This window comes from Corythoichthys intestinalis, chromosome 15 (genome assembly GCF_030265065.1).
Source record: "Corythoichthys intestinalis isolate RoL2023-P3 chromosome 15, ASM3026506v1, whole genome shotgun sequence".
Lineage (NCBI taxonomy): Eukaryota > Metazoa > Chordata > Actinopteri > Syngnathiformes > Syngnathidae > Corythoichthys > Corythoichthys intestinalis.
The window spans coordinates 35969157-35986545 of record NC_080409.1 but is presented as its reverse complement, the minus strand read 5'-3'; the positions used below and the strand labels follow the sequence as shown (position 1 = coordinate 35986545).

General features: G+C 39.9%; 1 pseudogene; it reads right to left on the bottom strand.

The window, feature by feature from the left end:
• The window catches only part of LOC130930658 (nardilysin-like), an 89060-nt pseudogene that overhangs the window by 65795 nt on the left and 5876 nt on the right, over nt 1-17389 (bottom strand).

The following is a 17389-nucleotide window of genomic DNA, read 5'->3' as shown; positions in this document are numbered from 1 at the left end:
CACTGACTGAATCAAATTGATGGACACACTAAACACGAATCAATCTTTTAGACATAGGTGGAGTTTGACTTTTGGGGTGGGTGGGGGGGGGGGCACAACATGTTGATGACCCTGAAACGCAGTGTCAACAATAAAATTAACTTACTTATTATTTATAAAAAATAATAAGTTGAAAATGAACGTTTTTTTTGTTTCCCATCATTCTTGAGGGGAATTAAGTCTAAGTCAGGCTGCTTAGGACAGCTATACTTTTCGCCAATATCGTCGTCCCTTGAATATAGTACAGCCGCTGGTGTCGTGCCAATGTAGTTACCCCTGTCAAAAATTGTATCCCCTGGGCGGAGCCACTGCGCTGCACTGATTTGCTTGATTTGCGTGTTTTGGTGATGTAGTTATCTACGAGGTTTTAAAACATGGCCCATCCATGGCCCATTTTTTTCTGTCGTATAACGTAACATACGTACTGAACCTAAAAAAAGGCAATGTTTTACTGAAAACGAAACCCTGACCCACAACTGTTATTACTGTAATTTAAGTCCTGTATGGAGTTTCTCCAGTTTAATAAACGTCGATGTCCAAAACATATAATTCTTTTCGGGCTTCAATTAATTGTTTAAGTCGACATAACTAATGTGTATGTGTGTGCGCTCACAAAGTTTTTGACAGGGGGTAACTACATTGGCAAGACACTGGTGGTGGCTCTGTTGTACAATTAGCGTCTTGAGTGGGGCAAATTGAAACTCCACTCACCATTTTGGCAGTGCTATCATGGTCCACATTTACAATCCTTGGTTCTTGCTCATTAGTTGTTGTCGCCTTTTGAAAGCTTAGGTTTGAAAAAATTACGTATATCCATCTTGCTCCTGATGTGTGGGGGGCATATAAAATCGTCGTCTCGCCCACCCGGGCGTTTTGGTCTCTCCTTTCAAGCTCGGGTCCTCAACCAGATGCCTGGGAGCTTAAGGGTTCTGCACAGGATCTTAGCTGTCCCTAGGATTGCCCTCTTCTAAACGGAGACATCGGACGTTGTTACTGGTATCTGTTGGAGCCATGCACCCAGCTTGGGGGTTACTGCCCCTAGTGTCCCGATCACTACTGGCACCAATGCTGCCTTCACTCCCCACATTTTCTCCAACTCTTCCTTCAACCCTTGATATTTCTCCAGCTTTTCGTGTTCTTTTTTCCTGATGTTGCTATAGCTCAGGATTGCTACATCTATCACTACTGCTGTCTTCTGATGTTTATCCACCATCACTATGTCAGGCTGGTTGGCCATCACCAGTTTGTCTGTCTGGATCTGGAAGTCCCACAGGATCTTGGCTCGGTTGTTCTTGACCACCTTTGGAGGTGTCGCCCACTTTTACACTGGGGTCTCCAGTCCGTACTTGGCACAGATGTTCCTGTAGACTATGCCTGCTACCTGGTTATGTCGTTTCGTGTATGCCTGGCCTGCCAGCATCTTACACCCTGCTCTGATGTGCTGGACTGTCTCAGGGGCCTCTTTGCATAGCCTGCACCTGGGGTCTTGTCTGGTGTGATAGACCCCGGCCTCTATTGATCTTTTGTTTAGGGCCTGTTCTTGTGCTGCCATGATCAGTGCCCCCGTGCTGTCTTTCAGTCCGGCCTTTTCCAGCCACTGGTATGTTTTTCCCATGTCAGCTACCCCCTCAAGTTGTCGTTGGTACATACCATGCAGGGGCTCGTCCATCCATGATAGCTCCTATATACATACAGTTGGGCAAATAAGTATTTAGTCAACCACCAATTGTGCAAGTTCTCCTACCTGAAAGGCCTGTAATTGTCAACATGGGTAAACCTCAACCATGAGAGACAGAATGAGAACCCCCCCTCCCCCCCAGAAAATCACATTGTTTGATTTTTAAAGAATTTATTTGCAAATCATGGTGGAAAATTAGTATTTGGTCAATACCAAAAGTTCATCTCAATACTTTGTTATGTCCCCTTTGTTGGCAATAACGGAGGCCAAACGTTTTCCGTAACTCTTCACTCTTCGCTTGGTGTAAAGAAATCAACTGTGGGAGCAATTATTAGAAAATGGAAGACATACAAGACCACTGATAATATCCCTCGATCTGGGGCTCCATGCAAGATCTCACCCCGTGGCGTCAAAATGATAACAAGAACGGTGAGCAAAAATCCCAGAACCACATGGGGGGACCTAGTGAATGACCTACAGAGAGCTGGGACCACAGTAACAAAGGCTACTATCAGTAACACAATGCGCCGCCAGGGACTCATATCCTGCACTGCCAGACGTGTCACCCTGCTGAAGCCAGTACACGTCCAAGCCCGTCTGAGGTTCGCTAGCGAGCATTTGGATGATCCAGAAGATGACTGGGAGAATGTGTTATGGTCAGATGAAACCAAAATAGAACATTTTGGTAGAAACACAGGTTCTCGTGTTTGGAGGAGAAAGAATACTGAATTGATTCTGAAGAACACCATACCCACTGTGAAGCATGGGGGTGGAAACATCATGCTTTGGGGCTGATTTTCTTCTAAGGGACCAGGACGAATGATCTGTGTAAAGGAAAGAATGAATGGGGCCATGTATCGAGAGACTTTGAGTGAAAATCTCCTTCCATCAGCAAGGGCATTGAAGATGAGACGTGGATGGGTCTTTCATCATGACAATGATCCCAAACACACAGCCAGGACAACAAAGGAGTCGCTTCGAAAGAAGCATTTCAAGGTCCTGGAGTGGCCTAGCCAGTCTCCAGATCTAACCCCATAGAAAATCTGTGGAGGGAGTTGAAAGTCCGTGTTGCCCAACGACAGCCCCAAAACATCACTGCTCTCGAGGAGATCTGCATGAAGGAATGGACCAAAATACCACTAGCAGTGTGTGAAAAGCTTGTGAAGAGTTACAGAAAACGTTTGGCCTCCGTTATTGCCAACAAGGGTACATAACAAAGTATTGAGATGAACTTTTGGTATTGGCCAAATACTTATATTCCACCATGATTGGCAAATAAATTATTTAAAAATCAAACAATGTAATTTTCTGTCCCCCTCACCCCCACATTCTGTCTCTCATGGTTGAGGTTTACCCATGTTGACAATTACAGGCCTCTCTAATATTTTCAAGTGGGAAAAGTTGCACAATTAGTGGTTGACAAAATACTTATTTGCCCCACTGTGTAATATATATATATATTTAAATAAATATACATGGATCGGACATCTATCACCGTCAATGGCACGTGAATGTAATCATTCAAAGGCCAGCCTTAAATGATTACGTCAATAGCAGCCAATGATTGAAAAGCAGCGTTGACGCATGATGTTTATTCCTAAAGACGGGTGCCAGTGTTTTTGCACTTCAAACGTCCCCTTCCCTCCGCAAAATGTTATCCCTCTCAGCCATGCTGTTCGTAAACACAAGAAAAGCACCTCTGATCCGCTCTCACCTGTCGAGAGCCTCTTTGAAGCATTTCTTCTTCACGTGAAACACGAAGATGGTCATCTCGCGCTCGGTGAAGGCGTAGCTGCTGCCACCATGCTTCTTGAGGAAGGCATCTAAGTCGTTTGTCGAGGGGTACTTCTCGTTGCCCAAGAACACCACTGGGGCAGCGTGGGAGAACAAAGCACACGAGTTGCCGTAACCGACAATGTCAAAGATAAGCTCCCGCCTCGGATCGCTTTTGTTACAGGCGGACGGCAGCAGAATTGAACAGCCTCTTCCAATCGCCACCTGAAAGCCGTTTCTAAATACGGCCATAAACATCCGCCGGCGGCTTTTATGGCAAGCGGGATTTCGGATTGATTCAGGAGATTTACAACATGTATTGCTTATCGCAATTTGGGGGTGGACTGGAAGACGTTCAATAAAACCTGAAGCTGGATGAAGTCATTGCCGATTTTGAGAAATGCTTCAATATTGTACTCACAATAGTAGAGATCAGAACTGCAACAAAGCATTATTTTGATAGTCGATAGTCAATGTTTGCGGCCGACTTATCGGCCTATTGTTACATTTTAGCTTTAAATGTGTACTGGAACCAAAAATATTGCGCTTGGAAAAAATGGACTGACTACTGGGAAACAGCAATTTTTTTCCCAAAGCAAAAGCAAATGTTTGCAAATATCATTTTTCAGCGACAAGCAAAGCAGAGAAAATGGGCCATTTTTTTGTTTGTTTAATAAATAAACTAATTCGTTTATTTATGCTTTTGTTTTTACTAGAGGTGCACGATAATTATCGGTTCAATAATTATCGGTCCGATAATAGGAATTATGACGTCATTCCAATAAATCCAATAACATTGTATATTATCGGGCGGCCCAATTCGGGCCTATTAATATTCATTTTGGGACGGTGTCAGTGGATTGGGATGTGTGCGTTTTTTTTCACTCCTGTTTACATACCTATATAATGTTATTCACATTTATACATGATGGCAATCATGTTTTTACATCATAGATGTCCCATTATTACATGATAGTTATCCTGTTTTTGCATGATATTTGTGACATTTTTAGATGATAATAATCATGAAACTCTTGTTCATGTCATCATGAAAATTCTGGTTAGGTCAAAGGCAAATCTATGCTGAATCCACCACGAGTATTTTTGACCTACAGGTGTTCAAAAACATATATTATCGGTTATCGTATCGGTATCGGCCTTAGGGAGCAGGAAGTTATCGATATCGGTATCGGTTTCAAAAAATGGATATGGTGCACCCCTAGTTCTTACGTAATCATTTTTTGTAAAAAATATAAAAATTCAGTTTTCCACCTTTTTGTTATTAATTTGATTTTTAATAATTAAAAAATATATTTAAAGATAAGATATATACAGTATTTACTGTTTCCCCCTTTTAAAATCCTGTATATATTGAAATATAAATTGAGAAAATAGAACATAAGGAAATATTTACTATTAAGAGGCTTAGGAAACAGACAACAAGAGTCAACAAATATCCAATGATGCATCAATGATCAGAATAGTAGTTAATTATTATTTTTTAAATGATTACCGTAATTTTTGCACTATAAATCACACCTGACTATCAGCCGCTACCCACCAAATGTGACCCGAAAACGGCATTTGTTCAAAGATAAACCGCACTGGACTAAAAGCTGCAGCTGTCCTCACTGTATTATGGGATATTTACACCAAAAGATATTCACTGGTAATACTTCATTAGACAGGTTATACAAGGTTATACAAATTAAATGTATTTCTTCATCTATTCTTATTAAAAGTAGGAGAGATGCTTAGCACTTTTCACCACAATGCACACAACAGGGACAGTGGAAGGTGACTGACGTAATAAAAACCACAATGAAATTCATCGCGAACACTTGAAATGATCGATTTTTATCGATTTGTTGTTACAGCCCTAAACAAATCCCTGAAAGAAAGGGGCCACCTGAGTAATTAGTGTTAAAGTAACTTCTGGAGGATGTTTAACAAGCGCTACCTTGGCCCCTCCTGTTCTCTATTAATACAATCCTATCTCACCCAACATATATGGAGAGTGTCACACTCAAATTTAATCGGTGACGGGTGAGCATGTAAGAGACGGCAGTGAATTAACCTTCCGGAGCTAACGCTAACCCTCTCCATCCTTTCACTGTAATTACTGTAATTACTCACTGTGTTCCAGAAAGTGGGCAAGGCCGGGGAGGTCAGTGGGATCACTGAAGGTGCCCACTCCGACACACATGGCAGCTGACGGCTGACATGCACACACACAAATACAGCTTGAATCATATTTGGCTATTGGAACCATTGGAAAATACGATATCATGAACGCAAATTCACTCTTGGTGGTGCGTGACATGAACTCATCCACGGCCATTGACGGCGATAGACGCCTGATCCATTTGAACTATACAGTAAACATTTGAATTGGACGTCTGCCGCCAACAATGGCAGCCAAACCGTTAAATGTAAAAAGGGCTGATAAATATTATGGTTATCTGGTTTTGGTTGTGATGTTAACTTATAGGCTGCCATTGTCAGTGAAAGAAAAACCAAAGGTGCTGTACAAATTAGCTGTTTTTGCATTGATCATATACCGTATTCTTTGGACTATAAATTACACCTGAGTATAAGTTGCACCAGCCAAAAAATGCGCAATGAAAAGGAAAAAAACATATAAGTCGCACCAGAGTATAAGTCGCATTTTGGGGGGAAATTTATTTGATAGAATCCAGCACCAAGAACAGACATGTCATCTCGAAAGGCAACTTAAAATACAATAGAGAACAACAGGCTGAATAGGTGTACGGTATGCTAACATTACATGACGCTAGAAGTTAGATCTGGCCTAAAAAATCCAGCCCGACATGCCCGCGGGTATTAAAGCCCGACCCGGCCCGAGCCCAATCAATTAACTTGATTTGCAGGTCCGAGCCCGAAAAAAAAAAAAGAAATTTTATGTTTTATTTGTGGGCACGAGCCCGAAAACAAACAAACAAACAAAAAAACGAAATTCTATGTTTTATTTGTGAGGACTCAGGAGAAGGATGGGATGCGGGGATGCGATACATGGTTAAGTTTTGTGTGATCACATTTGTAATGATGCCTGTGTATACGTATATACATACTGATAGATTAAAGCCTGTGTTTTGTAACAAATTCTCCCACTTAAACAAGACTGTAAGATGAATATTCAATAAACATTTATATCTTTTATATTTGTGTGTCGGTTCTAACAGGCGGCTAGTGGATTTGACTTTTATTTTAATCTCTTCGAGTTGGCAGAAAAAAGAAAAAAAAAAACGCAAGTTTTCTCAATGTTTAAATAGTCTACATATTTTTATTATCATTATGAATGCATTTACACAACGAAATAACGCTGGAAAAGTTTGTTAAAATATGTTTCTCGTATGAGACCAAAGCGCCACATTCGTTTACATTCAGCAAAACCGACACAGGTTTCTGTATAGCATCTCCAACAAGCAATTTGAATCCTTTCCTTACCCCACACCTACCGCAGTTGTTTGCTTTTCAATTCCCCTGTCTTTAGTTTGTTTTTATCTCCGAGCTGCTCCATTTCGAAAAGGAAATACCAGGATGCGGACTCGCGAAGGGCGCCAGGGTGGGAGGGGAAGATTGAAAAGAGAGCGGGGCCACGGCGTTCACGTGCGCAGGCATGCACAGCGCCTTCTCTGTTTTATCCAAATAATTTATTTTATCTAACATCCATACATCGTTTTAGTATAAATATATGGATATATATCTATTTAGAAAAAGTTAGCAAGAGAGAAGTCTGGGCCGACCCGACCGTAAATAATCACCCATAAGTCGCTCCAGAGTGTAAGACGCACCCTCTGCCATACTATGAAAAAAACTGTGACTTATAGTCCGAAAAATACGGTAGTAATTTTAGCATTTTTGTACTTAAAACACTAATCTCCGTCAGTGGCAGTGGATGAGTTTTTTGGGGTCAACTGCAGGGGCGGCGCTGAACAAAATGGCAGCCCCCGTAGACTGAGTGAAAATTGGTCTATTTTTGTTATTTCGTAAATGCAATGTCAATTAGCATACCATGTTTTGATAGGTACATACATACAGCAGATTTTTTGTGGGGAAAGAATACATAATTTAATTTGTATAATGGCAGTCTCACATTGTGCATACACTGTTATTATTATTATTTTTTTTGCAGAAGTCAAAATTATAAGTAAACCCACACTTAAACTTTGAATATTTTAAGACATATTTATGAAAAAAAAGTTAATGCCTTAGACTCAAAATTTTAGGTAAAATGGCCTCCAGTTAGGTGGTTTTAACTGAACATTTTAAGTAACATTAACTGGACTTTAGCTCAAATAAGATCAATACTCCAAGCGGGGATTCAAAACAACCTCAATGGCAGTGGAACATGCAGACAACTAAGCTAAACACTCTGGCTGCCTACCCTGCTGCCAGCGCACCCTTTTGAAGGCACAGGGAGGCTGTGAGGCTAACGCTAAGTTCACACGACTTATCATTTCAAAATGAGTTTACTCAAAACTTACTGCCTACAAACTTGATCATTCATATCAATCAAATCACTGAATCAAGTTCAAAAGATTAAATTGAAAAATTAGTTAGGAATACTCAAAATAAGAAGTTACATCAGAGAACTTAAAGGGAACCTCGGACTTAAAGGGATCCTCTATTTTTAAGACAAGTAATTCTTAAAAGGTAAATGTTAGTATGACTTATAATAATTTGATATTAAAACCCCAGTTAATGTTTTTGTTTTAATAAAGTTTGTAAAATTATTTTAAGTGATAGGTCGCCATTCTTGTTACGTTGCAGTGCGTGACGTCACCGGTCCCGTTGCTGAAATTCCAGCGTGTCACTCGTTAGCTTTCCCAACATGTCGTCAGTTCTACCCTTCCTATTTGAACCAGATCTGAAAAGTGAAGAGCAGGACAGCACTGTCGGTCGTTCACAAGACGAGTTTCAGGGAAAAATGCTTGCAGCAAATACCTGATAAGACAAAAGTTGGGCAAAACTGGTGATGCGAGAGAGTGCTGTTGGGAACTCCGGTTGGGAGCGAGAGTGTATGCTGTTGGGAAGTCCGGTTTTATTAGCAGATATTCAAGGTAAGCATATTGCGTTTTCAAACTTATGCCAATTATGTAGATTGTTAGCATCCAGAACTGTTGTGTGCTTTACATAGAGTACAGGCCAAAGAGCACACCTTGTGTAATCCATGTCTTGTACATTGTAACGCATGGTAGCTAGGATACGTGTATTAAAGTACCAAAAAAGGGAGAAGCTTCCACTTATGCACATTTATTCACAAAAAATAGTATTTCCACCTTGACCACTCTTCACTCGGGAGCTAAGCAGTACGCAAACACGCGTTCCCTGACAAACTCCAACATTGTTGTAAGGTCCACGTCAGAGTCACTGTTGTCACTGTAGCGTGCCATAGGGCTTTAATTATTTAGTATGATTTGGGTAAAACTCCCACGAAGAATAGTCAACAAAAAAGATAGCAATAGTAATCCAAATCCGCGTTTTTTACTCACTCGAAGATCCAGGAATTAGACCGATCCCATGGCAGCCGCGTTCAGGCCGTCGATTCCACAAAATAGACTGATCCGAAAAGCCGCTGTGGGACCAACGAATCAAAAAAATGGACAGATCCGAAACCAATATTGCAGACGCGGTGGGACCGTCGGATCCAAAAAATAGACGGATCCCTTACTTGACTGAGGATCCAGGAAAAATGTTCGGGCGCCAGTTGTAACGCGTGGTGGGTAGGATACGTGCATACAGGGACCAAAAAGGGGGAGAAGCTTCCAATTATGCACATTTATTCCCTAAAAATAATAATTCCACCTTGACCACTCACTTCACTCTCTTTGTTTCCATTTGACTGGAAATTACATCCAAAAGCAGCACATCGTGGCATTTTACTTCGCGAGTTTAGGCAGCAATAAGCAGTTGTTGAACACGTTACACATTTGGAAAGATCCCAATTACGTCATCACTGCGAGCCCGCAAACCATGGCACCAAATAACGGTCAAAATATGGACTAAATATTATAAAATATTGCCATTGATTTAACATTTTATGTGTTTCTAACAACATATTTTAGTACAAGAGAACAATTGTGGTTTATTAGAGCCTACATGTATTTAAATTAAAGGATCACGTTAAAGACTTGTAGGCTCTAAAAATTGTGCTCTTTTACTAAAATACATAATTAGAAATACATAAAATATTGCCACTGACTGGCTCCAGCACCCCGTGACCCTCATGAGGATAAGCGGCTTGGAAAATTAATGAATGATATAAAAATCTATAATACTTAGTACACGTTATGACGGAGGACACCTGTTTTATGGACGCTCGGGGTGATGACGTAGATTGTCACTATCAGTGTTGTTAATAACGGCGTTACAATATAACGGCGTTACTAACGGCGTTATTTTTTTCAGTAGTGGGTAATCTAATTAATTACTTTTCTCATCTTGGCAACGCCGTTACCGTTACTGAGGACGGAAAGGCATGCGTTACTATGCCTTACTATATTGGTCGAAAAGTCGGAGGGAGACGGACTCACCGAGACGACAGAGCAGAGCAGGAGCGGGGAGGAGGCAAGAAAGTGGTGACGCCGAGCAAACGCGATGCTAGGTAGCTCCAATAATACATGTTGCAGCCGATAGCCGGACAAACTACGCCCGCATGTTATGGTAGATATGGTAGACATGGTAGATATCCCATGTACTGTATATAGATATAACTAAATGCAAAATGACAGCCGCCATCTTAAAGCAGTAGGCTTTTTAGGACCGCTCTGTTGTAGAGAACCTTCCTCGCGAACCTAAGTAACTTTTTATCTAAAATACTTCTAAATCGGCAAAATCTTGACTTGAATCTATCTTTAAATGATGAAACAGTTTTAAAACTTTCATATGTCGAAAGTAGAGAGAAGGGAACTAATGCAATAATGGGAGCAATTTTAACAACTTTTAACAGTTGATTCAGGGTAAAGGGTAAATTAGGGTAAAGAATTGGGCTCGGGCCAATTGTACCAAAAACCTCCACAAAAAACTTCACATAGTGTGGCCAATGTTTTTTTTTTTTTTTTTTTTTTTTTTTGAGGAAAAAAAAAAAAGTAATGATCACCAATTACTTTGCCAAGTAACTGATTACTCTTACATTCAGGTAATTGAGTTAGTAACGCAATTACTTTTTGGGAGAAGTAATTTGTAACTATAATTAATTACTTTTTTTCAGTAAGATTAACAACACTGGTCACTATCACTCCAGGAATACAACCGGGTAACTGCAATTCCTTCGACATTGCGAGATGTCCAACACATGCACTCATCGGTTAAAAGCGGCTAGTACTTACTATTTGTGTTTTTGTTTTTGTCTTTTATTACCTTTTCATCGCCTCAAAATACTATTTGCATGTGTTTCCCTCTTATACTTTTAAGCATAGTGTTTTGTTGTCGTAGTTTTAAAGCAGATTGTTAGTCACGTAGCATATTTAAACCACCCTTATTTGATATTAGTACCATATTTTTCGGACTATAAGTCGCAGTTTTTTTCATAGTTTGGCTGGGGGTGCGGCTTATACTCAGGAGCGACCTATGTGTGAAATTCTTAACACATTATGATACCATTTCACATGTTATTTTGGTGTTTTGGAGTGACACTGATGGTTTGGTAAACTTGTTAGCATGTCCTTTATGCTATAATTATCTGAATAACTCTTAATAGCTATGGCCACGTTCGCGTTCTGCCTTTGGCAATGTGTGTTCAATTATATTACTTTTTTATACTGAAATGCATGCTTTTAGTTTGTGGCGCTTTCACGCCCACGTGGGGGTGCACTCGCACTTGTTTACGTGAAGAAGAGCGCTCACACGCCAGAAGAAGACTGACAGCTACGTAGCTCTGAGTGAGTGGGCGAGTTAGCGAGAGAGACACACGGCTGCGAACTTACGTTCATTGTTTATGCTTTTTAAGTATCTCTACAGAGGCAGCGCCTGTGTGTGTTATCTTTTCTGTTGTTGTGTGTTTTCCACCCGCAATCGGACACTCAGAGCCAGTTGCGTGGTTGTTTGAACGATGTGCTAATGCTGTCAAACGCATGCTAACCGTTTTTGTCATTGCTGTAAAAGCAGCTAATTATCATTTATTCACGTTGATGTGAACCTGTTTGATATCGAGGACGAAATTGATTGAGCAAATTATACAGACGTCCAGCATCGTCATTTGGGAGTTTAGCCCGCTGAATAGCCAGGACTGAGCCGTAGCGTCCTGGTGAGGGCAGTATATTCGCATTTCGTTGTTCATGCATTGTACACTTATTCAGCATGTTGTTCTCTATTGTATTTTTATATTAAATTGCCTTTGAAGATGACATGTCTGTTCTATGTGTTGGATTTTATCAAGTATATTTCCCCCAAAAATACAATTTATACTCCGGTGCGACTTATACAGTGCCTTGCAAAAGTATTCGGCCCCCTTGAATCTTGCAACCTTTCGGCACATTTCAGGCTTCAAACATAAAGATATGAAATTTAATTTTTTTGTCAAGAATCAACAACAAGTGGGACACAATCGTGAAGTGGAACAACATTTATTGGATAATTTAAACTTTTTTAACAAATAAAAAACTGAAAAGTGGGGCGTGCAATATTATTCGGCCCCTTTACTTTCAGTGCAGCAAACTCACTCCAGAAGTTCAGTGAGGATCTCTGAATGATCCAATGTTGTCCTAAATGACCGATGATGATAAATAGAATCCACCTGTGTGTAATCAAGTCTCCGTATAAATGCACCTGCTCTGTGATAGTCTCAGGGTTCTGTTTAAAGTGCAGAGAGCATTATGAAAACCAAGGAACACACCAGGCAGGTCCGAGATACTGTTGTGGAGAAGTTTAAAGCCGGATTTGGATACAAAAAGATTTCCCAAGCTTTAAACATCTCAAAGAGCACTGTGCAAGCCATCATATTGAAATGGAAGGAGCATCAGACCAAATCTACCAAGACACGGCCGTCCTTCCAAACTTTCTTCTCAAACAAGGAGAAAACTGATCAGAGATGCAGCCAAGAGGCCCATGATCACTCTGGATGAACTGCAGAGATCTACAGCTGAGGTGGGAGAGTCTGTCCATAGGACAACAATCAGTAGTACACTGCACAAATCTGGCCTTTATGGAAGAGTGGCAAGAAGAAAGCCATTTCTCAAAGATATCCATAAAAAGTCTCATTTAAAGTTTGCCACAAGCCACCTGGGAGACACACCAAACATGTGGAAGAAGGTGCTCTGGTCAGATGCAACCAAAATTGAACTTTTTGGCCACAATGCAAAACGATATGTTTGGCGTAAAAGCAACACAGCTCATCACCCTGAAACCCAATCCCCACTGTCAAACATGGTGGTGGGAGCATCATGGTTTGGGCCTGCTTTTCTTCAGCAGGGACAGGGAAGATGGTTAAAATTGACGGGAAGATGGATGCAGCCAAATACAGGAACATTCTGGAAGAAAACCTGTTGGTATCTGCACAAGACCTGAGACTGGGACGGAGATTTATCTTCCAACAGGACAATGATCCAAAACATAAAGCCAAATCTACAATGGAATGGTTCAAAAATAAACGTATCCAGGTGTTAGAATGGCCAAGTCCAGACCTGAATCCAATCGAGAATCTCTGGAAAGCGCTGAAGACTGCTGTTCACAAACACTCTCCATCCAACCTCACTGAGCTCGAGCTGTTTTGCAAGGAAGAATGGGCAAGAATGTCAGTCTCTCGATGTGCAAAACTGATAGAAACATACCCCAAGCGACTTGCAGCTGTAATTGGAGCAAAAGGTGGCGCTACAAAGTATTAACGCAAGGGGGCCGAATAATATTGCACGCCCCACTTTTCAGTTTTTTATTTGTTAAAAAAGTTTAAATTATCCAATAAATTTTGTTCCACTTCACGATTGTGTCCCACTTGTTGATTCTTGACAAAAAATTAAAATTTTATATCTTTATGTTTGAAGCCTGAAATGTGGCGAAAGGTTGCAAGGTTCAAGGGGGCCGAATACTTTTGCAAGGCACTGTATATGTTTTTTTTTCTCTTCGTAGGGCATTTTATGGCTGGTACGACTTATAGTCCGAAAAATACAGTACCTTTAAGTATTTTCTTAAGCCATCTTTACTATGTTCTGTCTGTATGCATCTAAACAAAACAAGCTGATAGCGCACGGTAGTACTTTGGGTGTCAAATTCGCCTCGTGTTGGACGTTTCGCCGGTGCAGCACATTTTGGCAGAACATCGCTTTTTTTTTCTTACTTTTGTCTCGCCTTATCCCGTCTTTTCTGTTCATTTTGCTATGGCTGCTCGTTTTGTGAAATATTGACAGTGCTGTCATGCTTATTAATGATTCTCTCAGATCCTCTGGAAGCCCGTCACCGTAACCATGTGACGTCACCGCCCTGCGATATCAACAACAATGGCAACCTACTAATTAAACTAATTTTACAAATTGTATAAAAATGAAAACAAAATGAGTGGTTTCAATATTAAATTATTTTACTCAGAATAATGTTTATCTTTTAGAAACTACAAGTCTATCTATCTGTGGATCCCTTGTAGTATTCAAGTTAATTTTTTTAAATTAGCATGATAACCAGGACTGTTTTTGTTGTTGTTGTTGTAATATACCTGCATCGCTGTATATCCTCTCTTCAACGCCTCCCAGTCTGAGATGAGCAGAACGCGCAACCCATTGTCCAGCACTATGTACCTGCAGAATGGACAAAGAGTTTTTTGAGGCTACTCATACAGTATCTGTCCTCCCCTCCCATAAGACAACGTGCCTCCATCAGATCGCCAAGTGCACTGAGACGTATGAAATAAATTCCTCACCTTAAATAGATGTCTCCTTTTCATCTTGTGAGGGTTACTTGGTGGATTTAACTACTTTTAAAATGGCATCTAAACCACCATGTCAAGGTCGACCTTTTAATCACATTGCATTATCGCTGCCTTTTGCGCCGATGTGGCATCTGTAAAGCTGACATCTACATTGTTTGAATAACGGGACACTTTTAAAGACTCTTTGTGGTCCGTATGAGATCGTTCATCAAAAAGGCAATTTTTTTCCTGACACTAAAAATGAATTTCACCGCGACCCATCATCTGATTTTCTACGAATATAGTGTAATCATGAAAAAGTGGCCATTCCAGTCTCACTCAAATAGTTCTGACAAGCTGTCATCGTTGTAGTCCTGCAACAATTAATTGATTAACGCCAGTGATCCGATTAGAAAAAAGCTCCAAACCAAATTTTGCTGCTTCGAGGACTTGTTTAATTAGAGTGGCGTTGTAATGGTTTGTTTTGAAAGTGTTTGCAATTAGTTTTATTGAGTTTTGGGTGGATACAATGGCCTCTAGTGGCAACAGTGAATATGACATAACTCATTTAACACGGCTGAATCCAGCTGCTTCCTGCTAAGACCAACATACAGTAAGATTTGCTTGAGCTGATGTTTTTTCATGCATTTGTAATTTAGTTTATAGGTATATTTGCAGTTTTTTTGTGCTAATCTGTGTTTGAAAGATTTGTTCAGAGTATTGTAAAATTAAAAAAAAAAAAAAAAAAGTTAGCATTTTATAGCATTTAAGCTAACGGACTTGCCATGCAAGTTAGCCAGTTGTTCTTTTGTTGTACTTTGATCCTCATTTATTTATTTAATTTTATATCATTTGAGGCTTAGCGCAAGTATTTTAATTTATTTATAAATAAAAATGCAAATCTGCATAGTTTGAAGAAACACTCGGGAATTTTAATGAGTTTTTACAGTTAATGCTCTTTTGAAAGTGCAATTTTAGCAAGCCTTTGTTTTACATCTCCTAAAATTTATTCTGCAACACATTTAACGTTGCTAATCCGAGTACTTTATAATTTGAACTAACTAGTTGATTGATTAATCGATTATTAAATTAATCAGTAGCTGCAGCCCTCGATCTTTGGGTAATATTTTGTCACGTTTTATAATCCAATAATGATATGCCACGATTTTTATCGTTTTATTATTTTCTATTATTTTTAAATGTATTAAATAATTTAAAAAAGACGAAAGTTATAAATAGTTACATGTTTGTCTTTGTTAGTGGCTAATTCTTTCATAGAAGTCGTGGCTACTGTATGTGTTCACGTCCTTAAAAATTTTAAAATGTTCCTAAACTCATTCCTTGACAATGACGAGAATAGACATCCTATTCCTTTTAAGTGGGAAACCCGGCAACATTAACTGCCAGCTGTGCCTGTTCAAATGAATTGAATGTCTACTCTGCTAAGGGATCCAGCACGCTGGTTTCTGTACCAGCAAAACCAGTACCAAAACATAGTAAATCCTGTAGAACCGTGCTGGACTGCCAATAACTTGTTTATTTTTCAGTTTTGCAACACATATTTGTTTTAGATGATATACTGTACATATTCACCATTTTACACTGTATAAAACTTGTTTTGACCATAGTATGTGTAAAGTCCAAAAATGCCTATGACCATACCTGCTGTGTGTGTTGAATTGTCAAACATAGAACTATTTGGTCTTATTTTCTTCTGTTGAATGCGTATCCAAACAAGTTGAATAAATATCATCAAGCTTCAAAATGGTCGAGCATGTTTGGTTGTCAATTGGACATCAACATTACAAACTTTGATCAAAGATTTTGGGATCTTTTTTTTCTTTTTTGGGTCCAAAATATTGATTATAATTGGTCGGTGAAGAAAACAACAGTTTGGACATAAAGGTTATGGTGTCCTGAAAAAAGGGACCCAACCTGGCCACTGTGAACAATTTTTTCTTTGAAATATAAAGGCAACATCAAAGGCATGCAAATTCGGCCAAAATAGGCTTAGGTGTTAAAGGGTTAATGGCCATTCCGCTTCACTGATTTTAAAGAAAAATCACCGCTGTAGAGTTTCTAAAAAAGTGATTAAAAAAAAAAAAAAAATATATATATATATATATATATATATATATGTGTATTTTTTGTGTGGAAAATTAGAAATTTTAAAAAATTGAAAAAAAAAATAAAAATATATATATATATATATATACGTATATAAACGATTCAAATTGACGATAGTGATGATACATAGAATTGACGATATATCATCTAACCCTTTTCTATGTTTGGCGATATATAGCCATATATTCCTCAGCACTACCTAGGATTAGTTACCAACTCATAGCAGGCCTTATATAGACAAACCACACAATCCCACAGTTCCACCTTTGGACAGGGAATCTAACATTTATAGTTTTTGCGTGGTGGGGCCAAGATTTGAAACTGAAACCTCAGAAATGTGAGGCACCTGCTTAAAAAGTCACCTACCCATATTATAGTCACCTCAAAGTGTCCCAGAGTGTCTCTTACCTGTACTGTTTGGTATCATTTGGAGATTTAATGATGTCAAGGTCTCCTTGGTTGTCCCCCACGTCATCCTTCAAGGGCCCAACTTGTGACCTCAGAGAATCTGACGCCGGCGGCCCGTTTTTGGATTCGCCATTGTGGGGCATGGTGAGGACTTTTTGTTGTTGTTTTTGTTTTACGGGCAGCCGAAAGCGAGCGTAGACAAGCAGACAGCGCGCTGTCGCCGGTAATGTCCTCCTTCTCGTCCGCACGGCGTGTCAGCCGGAAGGCAGTGATGATGAGCGTGTGTGTGGCACAAATGACACCGAGGAGGAAAGGATGCTGAGGCCACACACACGATGACATACACACTAAACCAGACAGGCAGGCTGCAGCAGCAGCAGCAGCACCACAATGCGTCTATTAACGCACGCTCTCGCCAATTCACCTGTATGTCAGATAAAAGAGGATTAAAAATGAAAAAAAAAACACCCACCGAATATCTACAAGTCGCACGCAACACGAGAGGT